Consider the following 22165-nt stretch of genomic DNA (forward strand, 5'->3'; position numbering starts at 1 on the left):
TATATGCTCGTAACAATATGTATGATTATTAGAGACATGAACTAATGTAAGCATTAGATAAGGATAGAATATAGATAAATAGATAGAAATGAGAGAGAGAAAGAAGGGTGCCGATCCACCCGACCACCCCCAAGCGAAGGGATCGAGACGGACTCGAGCCTCGATCGGCGTCCCATACCACCGTCGTGGCATCGAGTCGTACCTGGTGCTGGCACGCTCGCTACAAGAGTTGACCCACCACAAGACAGAGTTTTGACGTAGTCAACAAGATGATGAAAAGAGGGTAGCTAGGCCTCTTATTTATAGCGATACCCAAGGCCCCCAGCCATGTTCACACTTGGCCTAATGGGTTGTCTCAATCCAGAGGATTAAAAGTAATCATCCCCTTCTTTACACTCTTGTTTAACCCTTACACTTATCCATGTGTATAGAATACTACGGTAAATTCTGACCACAAGATATTATATGGTCATGCCCGTAGCATACTCCCCCTCTTTAAAACATTGCACTCTTGCAATGGAAAGTTAGGGAAGTTAGTTCTGAGAGTACTTTCACGTTCCCATGTGGCATCTTTTATTGATTTATCCATCCATTTTATTTTAAATTCTCGGATTTCTTTAGTACGTAATTTTTTTGTTTTAACATCGAGAATTCTTTCTAGTACATGTGGTTTAGAAGATACATCTTCAGAAGTAACCAAAGTTTTAGTTGTAACTGTATTGTCGCCAGAACCTAGAAGTTCTTTTAGACGACTCACATGAAAGACTGGATGAATTCCAACACCATCTGGAAGAGCGAGACGATAGGCTGATGACCCAATGCGTTTGAGGACTGTAAAAGGTCAACAAAACTGTGGGGCTAACTTAGTGCACTTACCCTTAGACAATGTCTTAGAATTGTGAGGTACACGCAAAAATACCTTCTGTCCAGGGTTGAATACACAAGGTTGCCTATGATGATCGGCATAAAAACACACTCTATCTTGAGTTGTTTTTATATTATCTCGTGCAATATGCAACATATCTTGCATATCCCAAAGAAAGTTTTGTGTACTTTGCAACTCATCATGATGTATATTAACATCAATCGGGGCTCGTGGCTGAAAACCATACATCAACATAAAAGGACTATATCATGTCGACATATGCTTGGAGTTGTTATAAGCAAACTCCAATTTTGGGAGATAACGTTCCCATTTTGTTGGTTTTGCACCAACATATGCTCGAAGCATGTCCTCAATAATTTGATTTACTTGTTCTGTTTGTCCATCAGATTGAGGATGATCCTTGGAGCTCATGCTCAACGTAGTTTCTAACTTCTTAAAGACTTGTGTCTAGAAGTCACTAGTAAACTTTGGATCTCGATCACTCACGATATCCATCGGTAACCCATAAAAACGAAATAACTCGTCAACGAATTGGTAAAGTCAATTCAGGAGTTGTTATCGTGGTTTTAGTAGCAATAAATCTGGCCATTTTAGTTAGTTTGTCAACCACAACCCAGATGGCATCATGACCTTTTTGGGTGTGAGGAAGGCTAACAATAAAATCCATGGATATACTTTCCCACTTATTATTGGGAATGTCCAAGGGATGTAAAAGTCTAGCGGCTTTAAGTCGCTTGGCTTTGTTAACCTAACATTGGTGACATTTAGTCACATAGCTATGTATGTCAGGACGCATCTTAGGCCAATAAATTGAGTGGAGATGAGAACGAGTGTACAATCTATTCCAGGGTGCCTTGCTGAGGGTGCATCATGGCATTCAAAAAGAATCCTCTTTTTGACCTCGGGTAAATCTGGAACACAAACCTTCCCATTACGGTAGAGCATACCGTTAGCAATGTGGAAGTATTCCTTCGAGGATGTGGTGGTGTCTGTTCCAGACTCAACTCTATTGCCTAGTATTTTGCGAAATAACTGTCATCAGGATACTTTCCTCGAAGGTGATCATAAAGATCTAATGATATTTCAGTGAAGCTAAGCATGTTAACTTCACAGATGTGACTTAGTGCATCAACAATAGTGTTCATGGACCCTTTATGATATTGTATGGAAAAATCAAAGTCCTGGATGAGATCAGCCCATCGTGCCTTACGACCTTTCAGGTCTTGTTGGTCACAAAAATATTTCAAGGACTCGTGGTCCGTAGTTACCACAAAGCGATTTCCATAAAGATAATGGCACCATGTTTTGAGTGCATGTATAACTGCAAATAATTCCTTTTCTTGAACGATATACCGACATTGAGCAGAATCAAGTTCCTTACTCTCGAATGTTATTGGTTTACCATCTTGATATAAGACACATAAGTTTCAACCTCAAAAGGTTTTGAAGGATCAGGTAAAAGAAGTGAAGGAGCCTTGTACACTAGGTCCTTGAGTTCGTTAAAGTTGAGGTCTAGTGTAGCATTCCAGACAATAAGTTTTGTAGACTTACGCGTTTGACCTTTTAGAAGATCAGTAAACAACGTTGTCAATTGGGAGTAATTATGAAGGGATTTTCGCAAAAACCCGACAAAACCAAGGAATGATCGAACTTCTCGAATGTTCCGAAGAGTGGGCCAAAGCTTGATTTTCTTGATGCGAGAAGGATCAATTTCAACTCCTCGTTCGGTTATGAGATGTCCAAGATAAGTAATTGATTTCTTGAAGAACTCGCATTTTGAGATCTTCGCATAAAACTGCTTGTCACGCAATGTTTGTAAAACAAAGCGGACATGTTTAGAATGTTCTTGTAATGTACGGTTATAAACTAAAATATCATCCAAGAAAATAACGACAAATTTTCCAAGTTGTTCTTGGAAAATGTCATTCATTTCTTGTTGAAATTTAGCCAAAGCATTGATCAAACCAAAAGGCATAACCAAAAACTCATAATGGCCATAGCGCGTACGAAATGCCGTTTTAGGAACATAGTCCTCACTTATACAAATTTGATGGTAGCCAGTATAGAGATCAAGTTTCGTAAAATACTGAGCTCCCTGGAGATAGTCAATTAGATCGTCAGCCCGGGGCAATGGATACAAATTCTTGATCGTCACTTTATTCAAGCGTCGGTAATTAATACACATACGCCATGTGCCCTCTTTCTTTTTAACCAAGAGAACTGGTGCACCCCATGGAGATTTACTATAACGTATATAACCCATTCGTAAATCGTGCTTGAGTTGCTTAGATACCTCATCCTCTTTGGATCGACTTAAGTGATAAGGAGGTATACTTATTGGTGCAACGCCAGGTACAATATCTATACGATGGCTATATTACGTTTAGGAGGTAACCCATTTGGTAGTTCAATCGGAAAAACATCACAAAAATCATTTAAGATTTCATCAAGTTGTTGTTGTTCAAAATATGTTAATTGAACCGAGACATTATCGATATTGTAAACGTGAATGTCCGGATCAAGTACACAATAAAATAGAGTAGAACAAGACAACTCGGATATTGATGGAGAGGAAACAATCGAGAGGGATTGTTTTTTTACACATTGAATAAAATGAGTACAGTCGTTCAGTACAAATGTAATTGAATGATGAACCCAATCAATAGATAATGAAGAGTTTTTATTATAGAACCAGGGATAACCCAGTAAGTATTACATCAGTGGTACAAAGATTCATTACATGGAATGCTACTTCCTTTATATAAGTGTCAATAGAAATTCCTAATTGTTGAGCGGCAAGCTCAACTGGAGCCGGATCGGCTGAATAAGCCTGAGCCGGCAAGCGAGACGGATCGGTAAGCCGGCAAGCAACAGAGCCGGTTAGCCGGATCCAATCGGTAACCGGAAGCCTAGTATTAGTTTAGACTACTAGGCAATTATAGTCTCGTAGTCAGTGTCAGAAGCTCGTGTGAGCATTGAAGTACGTGGTACTTCTGTCAGTCCCATGAGGACTTGTATAAATAGTGCTACTGAGCACAGTTGTAAAACACAGAGTGATTATATCGTTTTGAATATAACTCTTACGTTCTACTCTCTCTGTCTCTCCCGTGTACTCCTTGTATTCCCTACTTCCTCTATTTTCTAACGTTTCCGCAAGTAATCATTTACATGGTATCAGAGCGCGAGGGTTGAGAACCTCTGCAGCCGACAAACGCTTGAAAGCAAACCCTAATAGGTCGTAAGAACAACAGAAAAGAAGTGATGGATAGAGGGATGGCTAACTCGCTCCCTGTGGAGAAACTCGATAGATCCAACTATGCATCTTGGTCGTATAAGATGCACCAGTACCTGCTTGGGCATGGCTACTGGAGTTTTGTCGAAGGAGCCAACGAAACAACACTTGATGCAGCAAGGGCAATGTTGGAGGAGAAGAGCATGCCCAAATTCTACTGGGCGGAGGCAGTCCAAACGGCTATCTACATCCAGAACCGGATCGGTGACAAGGTGTCAGCTCATGAGCTGTATTTCGAGTGCAAGCCGAATTTGAGACACCTTAAGATCTTCGGTAGCATTGCATATGTGCATGTACCGGAGGAGAAGCGGAGGAAGCTGGATGCAAAATCGAAAAAATGCATCCTAATCGGCTACGCTCAAGAGCAGAAGGGTTATAAGTGTTATAACCCCCTGACAAAGCAGGTCCGAGTTAGTCGAGATGTCGAGTTCGATGAATCGGCATCATGGTATTCCTTGCCGACTCCGACTTCCGATTCCGACCCAATGCCGGTGGATGAGGCTAGTGAGCCTGAACCGACCCAGGTAGAGGATGATGAAGCGTGGACTCAGGATGAGAGTCCGGAATCGTTCTGGTTGAGCAGGCCAAACAAGAGATTGAGTCAATCTGACCAGTCCGATGAGGAACCGGCGAGTAGTGGAGACTTTGCCATGCACTCCCCGCCCAAGGAACCAAGGCGACGGTTCATGCGCAAGGAGAAGGGGAAGAAGAAGATGTCGGAATTCGAAACCGGCAATGATGAGTCGGATTAGTGTGCATCCGACTCCGGCAAGGAGAAAGGCGGATCTTCGGCAACGAAAACCGAACCGGCCAAGAAGGGCCTCAAACCGGGTAACAGTGAGTTACGTCGGTCCACCCGCCAGAAGGATCCCGTCAAGCGGTGTCGTGAAGAAAACCGGCCATAGGCGGATTCAAGCGGTGTCGTGAAGCGGATTTCGGATACCGTCTGAAACCGACTCGACTTGAGCTTGAGGGGGCGTGTTGAGAATCAAGCTCAACTTGGTCTAGTGTGTGAACTCACCTTGAGAGTGAAGAGACACTCCAACGGTCAAGAGTCACCATTATGCCACCACTTTGTATTCTTGCATTTAGTATGAGTCATAGAATCATATTCTATGACACATAACTTATGAGCCTTCACATTCCCCATGCTCCATGAGGAATGTTGTTAATGAAGAGAGAGGGTGACTACATAAAGCACCCTCCTCCCACCTTGTAATAGGTTGAGTCTTTCTCCTTTGTCAATATACTTTTAACCTTGCGTATACTCTGTCTCTCTATCTCTCTCTCTCTCTCTCTCTCTCTCTCACACACACACAAACAGTTCACACCTATTCCGCTTCACAAGAATCCATTTCTTCATTCTTTACAATTCATAAATGGATCAACTGATGTAAATACTAAGTAGTGCACATTTAGTAGGAGGGATTGTGCATATCTCTGTCAGAAGGGACAGGGAATAAAGCGATTTGACTAGGGAAAAGGGGAACGATTTAAGGAGAGGAGAGAAGGAAGAGTGGGGGGGATCTCGCGTTAAGGAGGACGAAGTGTTGGAGGACCGAGGGCCGAACTCTATCTCCTCCTCCAACGGTCATTCTCCGTGGGTGCGGGGAAATTCCACGCCTTTGCTTTGTGGGTAGCCCGTGCGCTGCCAGTAGAGGCTTTCCCTTCTGCGTTTCTCTAGGTCCAGTGTGTTCCGTCTGTGTGCGTGAGTAGGGTCCCCGTGTCGGGTCCATCGCCGCCTTGCCGGTTATAACCGTCGAAGTTTGTAATCCCTTGTGATGGTAATCTCTTGTTTTTGTAATCCCTTGTTATTGTAATCAAGTGTTCTGTTCTATTTCTCTCCTTCTCGCTTCTGTGTGTTTGTGAATCTCTCGCTCTCTCTCTCTCTCGCTCCTTGGTCCAAGACCCCCGTGGTCCCGCCCTTCTACGCGCACGCGCAAAACTTTGCGACATATTTGGTGAACCCGACGTGAATGGGCGGAAAAGGAGTCAAAAGATGAGGGGATCGGAGCTAGCAGAGGCAATGGCGGTAGCCGTCGACCGGTTGGTAAGCGCTCGTGAGGGGACGGGTACCCTCGACAAAGCCATTGAATCGATCGTCGGCTCTATAGACTGGTTCGGAGGGAAAGACGCCACAAGTTATTTGGAGGCTTACCAGGCCGAAATGATCATGAGGGATATCCTGGTGGATAGGCGGTTGTTCGGATTCCCTCGGGTGGTGACGTCGGGCATCCACACGGAGGTGCTCGAGGTGCTGGCCGGATGCCAGAATTGGGAGTAGTTCGAGCTGTAGCTCCTTGAAAAGTACGGGTTTGACGACTCGCTTCGGCTGTCGAGGCAGGACTTCATGGCGTGGGTGGAAAGCCTTGGAAAAGGGAGGAACACGTCGGTGCTCCTCCAGGAGTTCGAAAGACGGTTCACGCGGCTGTCGACGCTGGACTGGACGGTGCTTGAAACGAGTCGAGTACTACTGTTTGTCAAGTCCATGGACGCGCTCGACAGGGAAAAGGTGGGTCCCCTATTGGAAACGTACGAAGGGCTCACGAAAGACTGGGCCGTGGTAAAACGGGTCTGCAACTGTTTCGAGAAACGGCGTGATTGAAGCGATGGAAGCTCGAGGAGCCGGTATTGGTGTCGGCCGGCAGGAAGGAAGAGACCCGAATTTGGCCAGAGTCGGGGTCGGCATCGAAGGACGTGGTCAGAGGCTCATCCGGAGGAGTGGCTCTGGAGGAGCTGACACAGATCGCACAGGCCCGGAGAGACAACGACGAACAACCCTAAACCCTAAACCGGAGGCCGCCGGCTGGGCAGCGGTGCATGAGGTGTGACGTGATCGGTCACGTTCGGAAGGATTGCGTGGATTTCGCTGACGCGCTCAGGACCAACGTGGTGTACCTCTGGAACGGGCGAGTGCACGCGAGCGAGACTTGGAGAGCCCTAGAACTAAATACGGGGCGCGACGGAATGAAGAGGCTGATGGAAGAGGCCGCGGCACGGCACGTTGAAGCCGTTAACTACTCAGTATCGGCGGGAATTTGGGTCGGGGGTGATGAGACCCGGAAGGCGAAGGACTCCGGATTCTGGCTGCTAGTGCTAGAAGGCCTCTCCGGAGTTCGGCTGAAGAAGGAAGAGGGGGACTGCGCGGATTAGAGGGTCCAGGAGGTCACTGGTTGGGACGATCCGATCGAAGAGAAAATAGGCTTCGTAGAAGCCACTTGCCAGAACTATGAGGTTCTGGTGGAGGACAAACGGGCAGGAAAGGCCGGAGGGGTCGGTCCCCCGCAGAGGTATGAGACCCGGTTCGGACCGAAACTGACCGGTGCCGGCAACCCAGGCGCGCCGGACGGAAAGAAGCAGGCGGGGTTTCGGTTGAGCACCGAAATCGAAAGGACCACAGACTTGCGAAAGGTCCTGGAGGAACGTATCCTCGATAGTAAAGTGGAGCTGTCGTTACGGGAGGTGCTGGGAATCGCCAAGAGGGAGTTCCACGACTCCATCGTAGACTTGGTGAAGCGGAAGAGGTTCTCGACGGAGCCAGAACTGGAGAAGCCGATGGAGGTGCAGACTACGCACTTAGAAGACGTGGCCCTAGAAGACGAGTTGGTGGAAAGCCACTATGCGAAGCCGCATTGGGCCAGGGCAACTACGGAAACCCCTGTGCGGATTGGCGACGTTCCGGAACCGGTGGTGGCCTTGGTAGACCATGGATCCGAAATCAACCTTATGTCCATGCATTTTTACAACAGGGGTAAATGGCCGATCAACACCAAGCATGGGTGGAAGATATGCGCGGCGATGCGTGCTACGGAGGAGTTGCATGGTGCGTGCCCGAATATACGCGTAAAGGTCGGTGACGTCGAGATAGATCAACATTTCTTCGTGCAGGAAACATCCTCGCACCCGGTGATTCTCGGCGAACCATACATTATTGTTAACGTAAGTGTTTGCAGAAGCGTAAAACAGAGAACAACACACAGAGAGAGGGAGAGAGACAGAGAGACAGAGAGAGCAGAACATAATTTCAAAATTATATCAAGGCTCAGTGTATACACTGTGCTAAGTAGCACTATTTATACAAGTCCTCTTGGGACTGACAGAAGTACCATGTACTTCAATGTTCACACGAGCATCTGACACTTACTACGAGACTATAGCTACCTGGTAGTCTATCCTATACTAGGCTTCCGATTGGACTGCCGGTTACGGATTGCACCCGGCCTCCACTGCTTGCCGGTTCGGTTGCTCACCGTCATACCGATCCGTTTCGCCCGATCCGTCTCGCTTACCGGCTCCGGCTTATTCAACCGATCCGGCTCCGGTTGAGCTTGCCGCTCAACACTCCCCCTCAAGCTCAACCTGAGGTGGGGTCGTAGTGTCGACCTCTGTGGCAGTCGGTTCTTCCAACCGACTTCTCCTGGTGTCACTTCGCCTTGCTCGCGCTCCTCGTCCGGTCCGGTCCCGTTTGCCGCGACCCCTTTGGTTCTGCGCGCCTCGACCCTCTCGGTCAGCATGTCTGCTCAATAGACCCATCTCAGCACTCACGTTGCTGTGACTCCGACGCTTGCCGATCCGTCGGTTCTCCCACGATGGCATCGACTTCCGCTGTGTCCGTGTCCTCTTGGCCTTCAGTCGATCCGACTCATCCGGATCCATCTGTTGATCCGAGTCAGCTGTCTCCGACTCGTTCCAGCTCTTGTCCGAATTGGTACACTCCGATTCGACTTCCGGCTTCATGCCTCTCACCACATCGGACCACTTTCGAGTCTTGGCCTTCTTCATGCTTCCCTCGGCTTCTTCAGCCGGTGAACCGAAATCGAATTCTTCATTCGACTCCGTATCATGGTCAGTATCGTCGTGATGACCTCCGCACAACATGCACTTCTCTTCCTGAGTGCACAACTCTTCTTCACAGCCGCTTGCTCCGACCTATTCGGATGTGTCGACTTCCTTCGTCGACTCGGCTTCCTTCATCTTCTTGTCTCCTCTTCTTCCGGCTCTCCTCTTACCGACGGGTTCGACAGTTTTTTTGCCTTTGCCCGTTTCGATAGAGACTTTGCCCTTGCTTCTCCCCCTCAAGTGCGGCACGTCGAGATGCTGAATACCAAGCATGTCGGTAAAGTGCTGCAACTTGTCCGATCCGAGCGGCTTGGTGAAGATGTCGGCAACTTGCCGATCCGTATGAACATACCGTAGGTCAACTTCACCGCTCAGGACCTGCTCACGCACGAAGTGGTAGTGCACCTCGATGTGCTTTGTGCGAGCATGGAACACAGGGTTCCTGGCGAGCTGCAGGCTGCTCATGTTATCGCAGTAAATCGGGATCGGGGTCGGTACCTCGATCCGCAAGTCTCGCAGCAGTCGCCGAACCCAGATGGCTTCACAAGTGGCAACGGTAGCGGCCCGGTACTCAGCCTTAGTGCTTGACAAAGCCACTGTGGGCTGCTTCTTGCTGCTCCACGCAACGGTCGCGCTACCTATGGAGAACATGTATCCGGAAGTGGAGCGGCGATCAGACGCATCGCCGGCCCAGTCAACATCTATGTAACCGACAAGCTATTTGGGTATACCTCGCCGGTATAGCAGTCCCCGGTCCTTAGTGCCGCTGACATACCGTAATATTCGTTGCGCGCACTGAAGGTGCTCCACGGTCAGCTTCTGCATGAACTGACTTACCATGCCGACCGGATAGCTGATGTCGGGTCGGGTGATGGTTAAGTAGATCAGGTTTCCGACAACCTGTCGGAACCGTTTCTCATTGCAGGCCGGTCCGGAGTGGGGACAGAGCTTTTGATTCCGGTCCAGGGGTGTGGAGACAGGTCGGCAATCCGTCATGCCGAACTTATACAGCATATTCAACACGTAATGTCGTTGTGAGAGCAATATGCCGTCGGGGGTCCGGATCACTTCGATCCCAAGAAAATAATGAAGGTCCCCTAGGTCCTTCATTTCGAATGTGTCTGACAACTGGGACTTGACGCGGTTGATTTCGGGAAGACCCGGTCTGGTGATGACTAAATCATCCACATACAAGAGTATACATATTAGACTGTCAGAGCCTTGCCGGATGAACAATGAAGAGTCCGACTTAGAGACAGCAAACCCCAGCTTACGCAACCGGTGCGTGATCTTCGCGTTCCAAGCTCGGGGGGCTTGCTTCAAGCCGTAAAGCGACTTCTTCAGTCGGCATACCGCCGACTTGTTCATCTCCGATTGAAATCCGGGGGGCTGAGTCATAAAGACTTCTTCTTCAAGCTCTCCTTGAAGGAAGGCGTTCTTCACATCCATTTGGTGAAGATGCCACCCCCTTGCCGCAGCAACCGCCAGTACCACACGAACCGTTGTCATCTTCGCCACAGGAGCGAAGGTCTCGTCGTAGTCGATTCCGTGGGTCTGCGCGTATCCCTTCGCCACTAACCGGGCTTTGTACCGGTTAACAGAACCGTCGGCGTTGTACTTGACCTTGTACACCCACTTGCATCCGATTGGTTTACAGTGACGGGGAGGATCAACTAGGTCCCAAGTTTTGTTGGCATCGAGTGCCCGCATTTCTTCGTCCATAGCGGCACGCCAATTTGCGTCCTTTGCCGCTTCTGCGTAGCTCTCTGGCTCACGCACTTCTGTCACCTTAGTCATGTACGCATAATGATGCGCCATGTATTCATTGTACCCGTACCGTATGATGGGATCCTTCTGGCGGGTTGATCGGCGCAACGCACCGTCACCTGATTTGAGGCCCTTCTTGGCCAGTTCGGTCTTCGTTGCCGAAGATCCGCCTTGCTCCTTTCCGGAGTCGGATACGCACCGATCCGACTCATCGTTGCCGGTTTCGAATTCCGGCATCTTCCTCTTCCCCTTCTCTTTGCGGTGAACCGTTTCCTCGGTGCTTTGCGCGGGGAGAGCACGACAGAGTCTCCACCACTTGCCGTCTCTTCATCCGACTGGTCCAACCAACTCAGTCGCTCGTTCGGTCCACTTAACCGTAATGATTCCGGACTCTCATCTTGAGTCCCGGCTTCATCATCCTCTGCCAGGGCTGATTCAGGCTCACTGGCCTGATCTTCCGGCATTGGGTCGGGATCGGAAGACCCAGTCGGTACGGAGTACCAGGATGTCGATTCGTCGAACTCGACATCCCGGCTAACTTGGACTTCCTTCGTCCGGGGGTTATAGCACTTATACCCCTTTTGCTCTTGAGCATAGCCGACTAGGATGCATTTTTCCGATTTTGCATCCAGCTTTCTCCGCTTCTGATCCGGCACATGCACATACGCTATGCTGCCGAATATCCGAAGGTGTCTTAAGTTCGGCTTGCGCCCGAAATACAGCTCATGAGCTGACACCTTGTCACCAATGCGGTTTTGTATGTAGACGGCCGTCTGGACCGCCTCCGCCCAGTAGAACCGGGGCATGCTCTTCTCCTCCAGCATTGCCCTTGCCGCTTCGACGAGTGTCCGGTTCTTCCTTTCGGCCACACCGTTTTGCTCCGGTGTGTATCTGCAGCTGAACTCTCGCCGAATTCCCTTCTGCTGTAGATAACTAGTGAATTGGCCGGAAAAATATTCCTTTCCGCCATCCGACCGAAGGCATTTGATCTTCCTCTCCGATTCCCATTCCACCATCTTTTGGAGGCTTCGGAAACAGTCGAAGACTTCGCTCTTCCGCTCAATGAGGTAGATCCAAGTATGTCGAGTATAGTCGTCGATGAAGGAGACGAAGTATCGGCTCCCGCCAAGGCTTACACTTTGTGCCGGTCCCCACACATCCGAATGGATGAGATCGAGCTTGTTACGGCTCCGGTTCCGTTCGGTGGGGAATGGAAGCCGGTGTTGCTTCCCAAGTTGGCAGGCTTCACAAATTTCGGCTCTCCAGCCTCTGAACTTCGGCAAACCGAAAACGACTTGTTTCGTTTGCAGGTCTTGAAGCCTCCGGTAGTTGACGTGGCCTATCTGCTTGTGCCACAGGTCGATGTCCGACTCGAACTTCTGTCGTTTTGCGAACAGAGCGGTGCCAAAGTCATTGGTGTTGAGGATAAACATCCTCCCGTCTCTGCGCCCTTGCGCAATGACTTCACCCTCATCCTCAATGAAGCACCCGAGGTGCGTAAACCGCACCTGCATCCCCTAGTCGACAATCTGACCGATGGACACCAGGTTCTTCGTGATTGTCGGAACGTGTAATACATTCATCAGCTTCCCTTTCTGTCCGACGTGGCTTAGAGGGACTTCTCCGATGTGTACGATTGGGTGAGGAGTGTCGTCTCCGGTTTCGACTACTCCTGGTTGATCCGGTTTCTCCAGAAAGGAGAACCACTTTTGTGGCTCGTCATGTGGTTCGACGCGCCGGAATCAACATACCATACTTCCTCCGTTTTGGAAGTGGTCTTCTTCATTGAGTTTGCCTTGTGATTGATCACCAAGGCTAGCCCCTTACCGGCCTTTCCGGTTCCGGATCCTCGTGATCCGTTTGCGTAGTGCGAGTTTTGTCAGCCATCCTTACCGGTCTTGCCGGATCCGGATTTGTCCAAATCGGCACGCTTTCTCCAGCACTCTCTTTCCCTATGGCCTCTTTTGCCACAGTACCAGCATTCCGTAGCGGATTTGTCTTGCCGGCCTCCGGCACCGCCTTGACTCCCCCTACTTGTGGAAGTCCCGGAACTGCTGTCGGCACGCTCATAGTGCCTTCGTTCCAGCTATTGCCGGCCGCCTCCATTGCGTGCCGACTCACCTCTTCCACCACGCCCACGAAACAGATCTGTTCCCGTGTACAACATTCGGCTGTCCGGGGATGCACTGGTAGATGCACCGGCGTGGTTCTCCTCTACAAGGAGCATCGACTGTAAGTTGAAGAATGAGGGGGTATTCTCCCTTGTACACACCGCAGTCCAGAACGCTCCGAACTTGGACGCCAGGCCTCCGAGACATACCTGCACCATCTCGTCTTCCTCTACGGTAACATTGATAGAGGCGAGCGAGTCGCAGATCTCCTTTATCCGGCCCGTGTAGTCTGCCACGGACATGTTCTTCTGTCGAACATTGCTCAACTCTTGTCTAAGTTGCAGCTTCCGGGCAGTGGTGCTTGCGGCGAAAACCTTTTTCAGGTTCCCCCAAGCATCCTTTGGTGTCTTGGCGTCATGGATGTGGCAGAGCAGCTGATCGCCGACACTGGACGCGAAGCAGTACATCACCCTGCTTGCCGCCTGTTCCTATACCGGGAAGTCCTTGTGTGCCGAGTCGGGTGCCGCATCATTCGCTCCTTCGACATAACTCCAATACCCGTGTCCAAGCAAGTACTGGTGCATCTTGTAAGACCAGGATGCGTAGTTGCTCCTGTCAAGCTTCTCCACCGGGAGCGATGTAGCCATGCCTCTATCCATGTCTTCTACTGTGTCTGTTTTCGACCTGTTAGGGTTTTCTTCTCAAGAGTAAATGTCTGCAGCAGAGGTTCTCAACCCTCGCGCTCTGATACCATGTTAACGTAAGTGTTTGCAAAAGCGTAAAACAGAGAACAACACACAGAGAGAGGGAGAGAGAGAGAGAGAGAGCAGAACATAATTTCAAAATTATATCAAGGCTCTGTGTATACACTGTGCTAAGTAGCACTATTTATACAAGTCCTCTTGGGACTGACAGAAGTACCATGTACTTCAATGTTCACACGAGCATCTGACACTTACTACGAGACTATAGCTACCTAGTAGTCTATCCTATACTAGGCTTCCGATTGGACTGCCGGTTACGGATTGCACCCGGCCTCCACTGCTTGCCGGTTCGGTTGCTCACCGTCATACCGATCCGTTTCGCCCGATCCGTCTCGCTTACCGGCTCCAGCTTATTCAGCCGATCCGGCTCCGGTTGAGCTTGCCGCTCAACAATTATGGCAGCACGCATGGAGACGAAGGTGCTGGACAACGGTTCAGTGTATGCATGCGTCAAGAGCCAGGACGGTCGGCATTCCGTCCAATTCATGACCGTACATCCGAACCATAAGAGGAATCGCGAGACCCTCGGCGGCGACAACCAAGGGGATTTTTAGAGAGGGCTATCAAGGCATGGGGCCGCGGTAGTCCGGACGAACCGGAAGAACCCCACACATGTACAGTAGGGAGGAAGTTTTGGTTTTCCGAAAACGGAGGTTGTACTATAGCCAGCGTTAGCGGCCGGGAAAGGAAGCGAGCGGAGGAGCGGCTCAGGGGATGCAGAGTCCTCTCCCCCGACGAAGGGATCGGCGACGCCGTGGAGGCGGTCTCTTTTGACGACACCTTGGGCAAGTTGCGAAAGGTGATCGGTGAAGACCCTAGAGAAGACCGGACCGTTCCGGTTAGTTCGATGGGAATGTACAAAGTCATTGCGGACTTCGGGGAAAGGATCGGATCGGATCGGACGGCCGGCGTGAGTACAAAGTACAAGACTGTGGACCGGAAGGTAAGGCCGGTCGCGACACCCTTGCCGGAGGGCAGCGAGGAGCGGATGAAGGGGGTCACGTCGGACCCAAGTTTACGGAATCCGACTTGCATAGGGCACCGGTTCACCGACATAACACTGCGGGAGCTCAAGGTCGGCGGGGGTGGCTTTCTACTGCCGGTAGAGGAGAATAGGTTTCAGAGAATGCTTGGAAGGCATGGGAAAGCCTTCGCGTTCTCGCCGGAGGAGATTGGGTGCGTAGACCCGACGATCGTCGAATCGATGGTGATCTTCACGGTACTGCATGTACTGTGGAATCTCAAACCGATTCCGGTGCCGAGAGCTCACATCCCGAAGTTGATGGAGCTTCTGAAGCAAAAGGTGGAGATGGGCATCCTCGAACCGTCGAGTGCCCCGTATTCGAATCGGTGGTTTACAGTGCCAAAGAAGAACGGCACGCTGCGCTTCATTCAGGACCTGCAATCGGTCAACAGGGTGACCATCCGTAACGCAGGAATCGGACCGACCATAGACGAGTTCGCAGAGGCCTTCGCTGGAAGGTCGATCTATTCGGTCGGTGACTTATACTCGGGGTACGACCAGTTCCAGCTAGCAGTCGAGAGCAGGGATATCACGACGATGCGAACCCCTCTCGGCCTAGTACGGATGTGTACCCTACTGCAAGGCGAGACGAATTCGGTGGCGCATATGGTGAACGCAATGAACAAGGTGTTCAGGGACTGCATCCCGGACATCACCATGCCATTCTTGGACGATATCCTGATAAAGGGGTGTCCGGTGGATGACGCGGACGAGACTGTCGGGCCAGACGGATGCCGGAGGTTCGTCGTGAACCACATCAACGACTGTGAAAAGGTGCCGCAGAAGCTCGAAAACGCACGACTCACCTTCTCCGGAGAAAAATCAGCGTTCGGGTAGTCAGAGATCTTGGTGGTCGGACACCTGTGCGGGCCCTACAGTAGGAAACCGTCTCCGGCAAAGGTGGAGGCCATCTCGGCGATGAGGGACGATTGCAGGTCGGTCACGGAGGTCCGCAGATTCTTGGGAACATGCGCGTTCTACCACATCTGGGTTCCGCACTACACGCATGTTGCGGAGCCTCTCTACGGGCTATTGAAGAAAGGGCGTGGGTTCGAGTGGAGGACAGAGCACACAGAGTCGGTACGGAGACTAAAGGAGGCGCTTACGGTAGCACCGGCTCTCCGAAAAGCGGTTTACGGCAAGGATGTCCCCATTTTCGTGACGGTGGACACGAGCCCGACCGGGATAGGTTGGGTAATCAGTCAAGAGGACAAGGACGGCGTACGGTTCCCGAACCGGTTCGGGGCGACGGTATTGAGCGAGCGGCGGCGAGGATACGCCCAAGTTAAGCGTGAGCTTTGGGGTATCGTTTCGGCAGTCAAGGCCGACAAGGACTATCTGATCGGGACGGAGGTGATCATCGAGACAGACTGCCTGCCGATACTCGGCATGGTTTTCGGATGTGCGACGCCGGACCTAGCAATGCTCTGGTGGATAGCGTACATTAAGTCCCTGAACCCGGAAATACGGCACATATCCGGTAAAGATAACACCATGGCCGACATGCTTTCGAGAGCGAGGTTCAATGACAAAGATGACATGGTTTCGGATGATGAAGAAGTCGGCGAGGACTTCTTCGGGTCGGCTAACGTAACGACGAAGAAAGGGGACACTCTGGCGCTTAACGAATTTGACGAAAGCAGGTACGACGAGGAGTGGCGTGGGCGAGAGAAGAGGCGATGACGCCGGATGACGCCGGATGCAGCGTGGGCGAGAGATGAGGCGAGCCGGGTACGGAAGAAGGCGTACCGATTCTTCCTGCGGGACGGGTGTATATGGAGGTACCCAAAGAAGAAAAATGGCATCCCGCTCCGAGTAGTGGCAAAGAAAGAAGAACAGGGGGGACTATTAGCGGCATTTCACGAGAGTCCCTAGGCTGGGCATCGCGGAACGTGGGCCACATTCGAGAAGCTAAAGGAGAAGTACTGGTGGCCGGGGCTGTACCGGGACGTCCATCGGTTCGTAACGACTTGCGAAAGCTGTTAGATGCACTTCGTAGTCCGACATCGGGACGAGCTACACCCGACCTACCCGCCTACGGTCCATTTCAAGTGGATGGTAGACTTGGTGACGATGCCGATGGGAGTAGGACAGATGTGATACCTGGTGCTTGCGCGAGAAGACTTAACGAACCAGGTGGAAGGCCGTGCACTGCAGAACAAGACAACCACGGCGGTATGCCGGTTCCTGATCGAAGAGGTAGTGTGTCGGTACAGGTGCGTCGGGAGGATCGTGGCGGACCGGGGAGAGTTGGATGCATGAGAAGCTGAGGAGATGTTTGACCGACTAGGGGTCAGACTCTCCCTCACTACGGCATACAATCCGGAGGCGAACGGAAAGGTAGAACGTGGGCATGGGCCGATCGTAAAGGCGTTGGTGCGTGCATGCGGAGGGCAGGTCGGGAATTGGCTGCGACTCCTTCCTTACGCACTATGGGCGGACCGAACTACGCACAGTTCGGTAATAGGGTTTATGCCGGTAGAGCTGATGTATGGACAGAAGCCGATCATGATGGTGGAACGGACGGTTTCTTCGTGGGCGGCGGTAGATTGGAAGGACGAGATGAGCAGGGAGGAGTTGCTAGCGGCGCGGATTTGGAAACTCGAGCGGAGGCCCGGAGGACATGAAACGGGCAAAGGAAAAGCTGCAGGCGGCAAGGGAACGGAACAAGACCCGGTTCAACCAGAGGCACTGGTTGCGACCAAAGAAGATCGAGGAAGGCGACTGGGTCTTGGTGTACAACAACAGCCTCGACAATCAACACAAGGCGGTGCGAAAGTTCGTGAGGAGATGGTTTGGGCCCTACACGGTGATGAGCGCGAACGACAATGACACATACCACCTCGCGGAACTTGATGGGACACGGCTAGCAGTACCGGTGGCCGGGAAGCGGATCAAAGCGTTCAAGAAGCGGTTCGAGGACGAGCCGGACCCAAAGGGCGTGGACGAGAGTGACGACGATGATCAGTTCGGGCCTGGCAAAGAATCCGAGAGCGCCGACTGAAGCCGGTTTTCTTCGGTATCAACCCATCTCTGGCGCATGCCGGTGGATGCGCGGTTTGGTGGGGGCGGATGTTGTGAAGAAAACCGGCCATAGGCGGATTCGGGCAAAAAGGCGCATGAACCGGCTCTTGCATGGGAGGACGCATGAATTGATATTCTAATATTGATTCATGTTGAGAATCAAGCTCAACTTGGTCTAGTGTGTGAACTCACCTTGAGAGTGAAGAGACACTCCAACGGTCAAGAGTCACCATTATGCCACCACTTTGTATTCTAGCATTTAGTATGAGTCATAGAATCATATTCTATGACACATAACTTATGAGCCTTCACATTCCCCATGCTCCATGAGGAATGTAGTTAATGAAGAGAGAGGGTGACTACATAAAGCACCCTCCTCCCACCTTGTAATAGGTTGAGTCTTTCTCCTTTTTCAATATACTTTTAACCTTAAGTATACTCTGTCTCTCTCTTTGTCTCTATCTATCTCACACACACAAACAGTTCACACCTATTCCGCTTCACAAGAATCCATCTCTTCATTCTTTACATGGTATCAGAGCGATTTGGTAGCTCGATCTAGCCCATTCGCCTCATCGTGATTGTGTGTTGTTCTCCACGCCGACGACCAAGAACCGGCTCATCGCTATCGTAGTTTCGCTACATAGCTCGCATTCAAAGAGAGAAGAAGAAGAAGAAGAAGAAGAAGAAGAAGAATCAACATAATGAATACTCAAATGGGGAGCGCTCTCCCTACCGAGAAGTTGGATCGAAACAACTTCGCATCTTGGGAGTACAAGATGCACCAATACCTTGTCGGACAAGGCTATTGGAGCTACATCAAAGGAGCGCATGAAGACCGACCCGCCGATGCGGCTCCCGGATACGCAACATGGGAGCAAGCCGCAAGCCGCGTGATGTATTGTTTGGCGACATGTGTTCACGACCACATGCTCGGTTACATTCGAGAAGCCAAGATGCCGAAGGAAGCGTGGGAAAATCTACGAAAGATTTTCGCCGCCAACACGACCGCGAGGAAGCTTCAACTTCGCCAAGAGTTGAACAACATTCAACAAAGGGATATGTCCATCACAACATACACCTTGAAGATCAAGGAGCTTTGCGACTCACTCGGCTCAATAAGCGTAAGTATAGATGATGATGAGATGGTGCAAATATGCCTCGGCGGCCTCGCACCACGGTTCGGCGCGATGCGAACCACCGTTCTAGCACGGGAGAAATCTCCCTCCTTCTTCGAGCTCCAATCAATGCTATTGGTCGAAGAAAACCATGTGCGTACAAGGAGCAATGAGTCGGAAGGCCACATGCTCTACACGCACTCTAATGGAGGAAGAGGACGCGGACGAGCGAGAGGCCGATTCGGCCAAGGACAAGGCGGACGAGGTCCGACCTACGACAACAACTCCCAATTTCGGCCGCAAAATGGAGGCCAACGAGGAACCTTCGCAAGAAGGGGGAGCTTCCACTCCGGCCCGAGCCGTCAAACCGCAACCGAATGCGGATATTGTGGAAAGCTCGGCCACCACGAAGAAGAGTGCCGAAAGAAGATGCGTGAATCGGCTTCCACAAGCCGACAACTCACGAATTACGTGCACAATTCCGACTACGAAGAGTATAGCAGAATGTATGGGCACAACTCCGACTACGAGGATCGAGGTGGAATGTACGCATAGAACTCCGACCGTGGCAGAATGTTTATGATGAAACATAGGGCAAACTCTATGTCGGCCTCTACCTCAACTAGTGCCCTCAATCTGGAGGACGTATGGTTTGTTGACTCCGGAGCCTCAAACCATATGACATCCCACAAAGAATGGTTTCTCGAACTTCGAGAGCCGGAGCAACCCGGCTATGTCGAAACCGGAGATGACACTACGCACCCGATTTGGCACATCGGCAATGTTCCGTTCGGCGAAAGAGGTAAGCAAACATACATTAAAAATGTCTTGCATGTTCCCACCATCATGAAGAATTTGGTCTCGGTCGGCCAAATGGTTGAGCAAGGGATGCAAGTACGATTCGATCAAGAAGGGTGCTTCATCGAAAAAGAAGGCCGAATCATTGCACGCGGAAGAAGAGAGGGCCGGATGTTCATTCTCGATTCGCACGAGATGAAATCCGCCATGTTCGCGAAAAGCACGAAAGCCGACTCCGACATAGAGCTATGGTATAAGCGAATCGGCCACATCAATCTCAACAAACTCAAAGCAATGAAATCTCCCGACATTCAAAGAGAAGGAGATTGAAGGTGTATGCGAAGCGTGCCAATTCGGCAAGCAACACCGACACCCATTTCCGAAGGGGCGGAACGTGAGCAAAGGCGTACTCGACGTAATTTATTCCGATGTATGGGGTCTGGCTCAAATGGCAACATTCGGCGGATGCCGATATTACGTGCTCTTCATCGACGACTTCTCTAGGCACACTTGGATCTACCCGATGCGGCAAAAGAGCGAAGTGTTCGGACACTTCCAAAGAACCCCGTAAGCCGATTCGGATACAACGATTATATGGCGTACCATTATGCCTTTATGATGAAGGTAGCGACAGTACGGGAGCCGGAAACCTTTTCGGAAGCCGCGAAGGCCCCGCGATGGATCGAAGCAATGAACGAGGAGATGTAGGCACTACGGAAGAACGAGACGTGGGATCTCGTTCCCACCTCACCACACAAAAAGGCGATCGGATGCAGATGGATCTACAAGGTGAAGTATAACGCCGATGGCTCCGTAAACCGCTACAAAGCTCGACTCGTAGTGAAAGGATACGCTCAGACGCATGGCGTCGACTACGAAGAGACCTTTGCCCCGGTGGCAAAGATGACGACGGTACGGACCGTAATTGCGATTGCCGCGGCGAAAGGGTGGCACCTCCATCAAATGGACGTCAAGAACGCCTTTCTACAAGGTGAATTAGAAGAGGTTTACATGATCCAACCACCCGGCTTCAACTCGAGCACCCATCCGAAAGCGGTTTGCCGACTCAAGAAGCCACTCTACGGCATTCGAAGATAATGCAATATCTTCATCAAATCGGCTTCCGTATGTCAAAATCGGACAACTCCCTCTACATACGAAGCGATTTCGCAAGTCCGATCGTCATCATCTTATATGTGGATGACCTAGTCATTGGAGGTGAGCATCTCGTCGAAATCAATAAAGTCAAATCCCTCCTTTCCGACAAGTTTGAGATGACGGACTTGAAGGAGCTTCACTACTTCCTCGGCATCGAGGCAATTCGGACTCCGGCCGGAATCATGATCTCTCAACGGCACTACATCCTCAACTTGTTATACAAGTTCAGGATGGCTGAGTGCAAATCCGTGGCAACCCCGCTCGATCGCAATCTCAAACTAGATGCGAACTCCGGCACCAAAGCGTGTGAGCCAACTCACTATCGGCAACTCATCGGGAGTCTCATCTACCTCACGATCACACGACCCGATCTCAGTTATCCGGTCGGTCTCCTGAGCCAATTCATGCAAACACCGTGTGATACTCACTTGGATTCCGGTAAGCGAGTTCTACGATACGTGAGTGGCACAATGGATTGCGGCATCCTCTACAAGACCGCGATGCCAATACGACTCGAGGGGTACACCGATGCCGATTGGGCCGGCTACAAAGCTGATAGAAGATCAACCTCCGGATTTGTTTTCTCCCTCGCAGCGGAGCAATATCCTGGATCAGCAAGAAGCAGCCTACCATCGCTCTTTCCAGTACGGAGGCGGAATATAGGGGCGCAGCCGTAGCTGCATGTGAAGTCGTATGGCTTAAGAGGATTTTGAAGGATTTGGGCGTTCCCATCAAGGATCTGACTCCCCTTTATTGCGACAACATGAGCAATATTTATCTGGCTCGGAACCCGGTGTTCCACGCGCGGACAAAGCACATCGAAGTACACTATCACTTCATCCGAGAGCGCGTTCTGGCTGGCGATGTCGACCTACAACACATTAGCACCAATCTTCAAACGGCCGACATCTTCACCAAAGCCTTAGGAGCCGACAAGCTATGGCAATTCATGACTGATCTCGGATTGAGGATCCCTGACCTGCCAAGCTTGAGGGGGAGTACTGAAGACACTACGCTATAACGCGTGGATTCCACAACCACGCAACGAAGCAGCGAAGAGCCGATCTACCGCGCAAAGCCGCGAAGAAAGACGCAAGCCGAAGCACAGACTACGCAACTATGCACGCAAGCCGAAGCTCAGACTTCACACAACGCAAGCTAGAGCACGGATTCCACAACTCCGCATAAAGCGAGCCGACGCGAGTCGACGCGGACTCCAGAACGCGAGTTGAAGCGGATTTCGGATACCGTTTGAAATCGACCTGACTTGAGCTTGAGGGGGCGTGTTGAGAATCAAGCTCAACTTGGTCTAGTGTGTGAACTCACCTTGAGAGTGAAGAGACACTCCAACGGTCAAGAGTCACCATTATGCCACCACTTTGTA

This window comes from Azolla caroliniana, unplaced genomic scaffold, assembly GCF_043228905.1.
Source record: "Azolla caroliniana isolate FFs.n. ecotype wild unplaced genomic scaffold, voAzoCaro1.0.p SCAF_9, whole genome shotgun sequence".
Classification (NCBI taxonomy): Eukaryota; Viridiplantae; Streptophyta; class Polypodiopsida; order Salviniales; family Salviniaceae; genus Azolla; species Azolla caroliniana.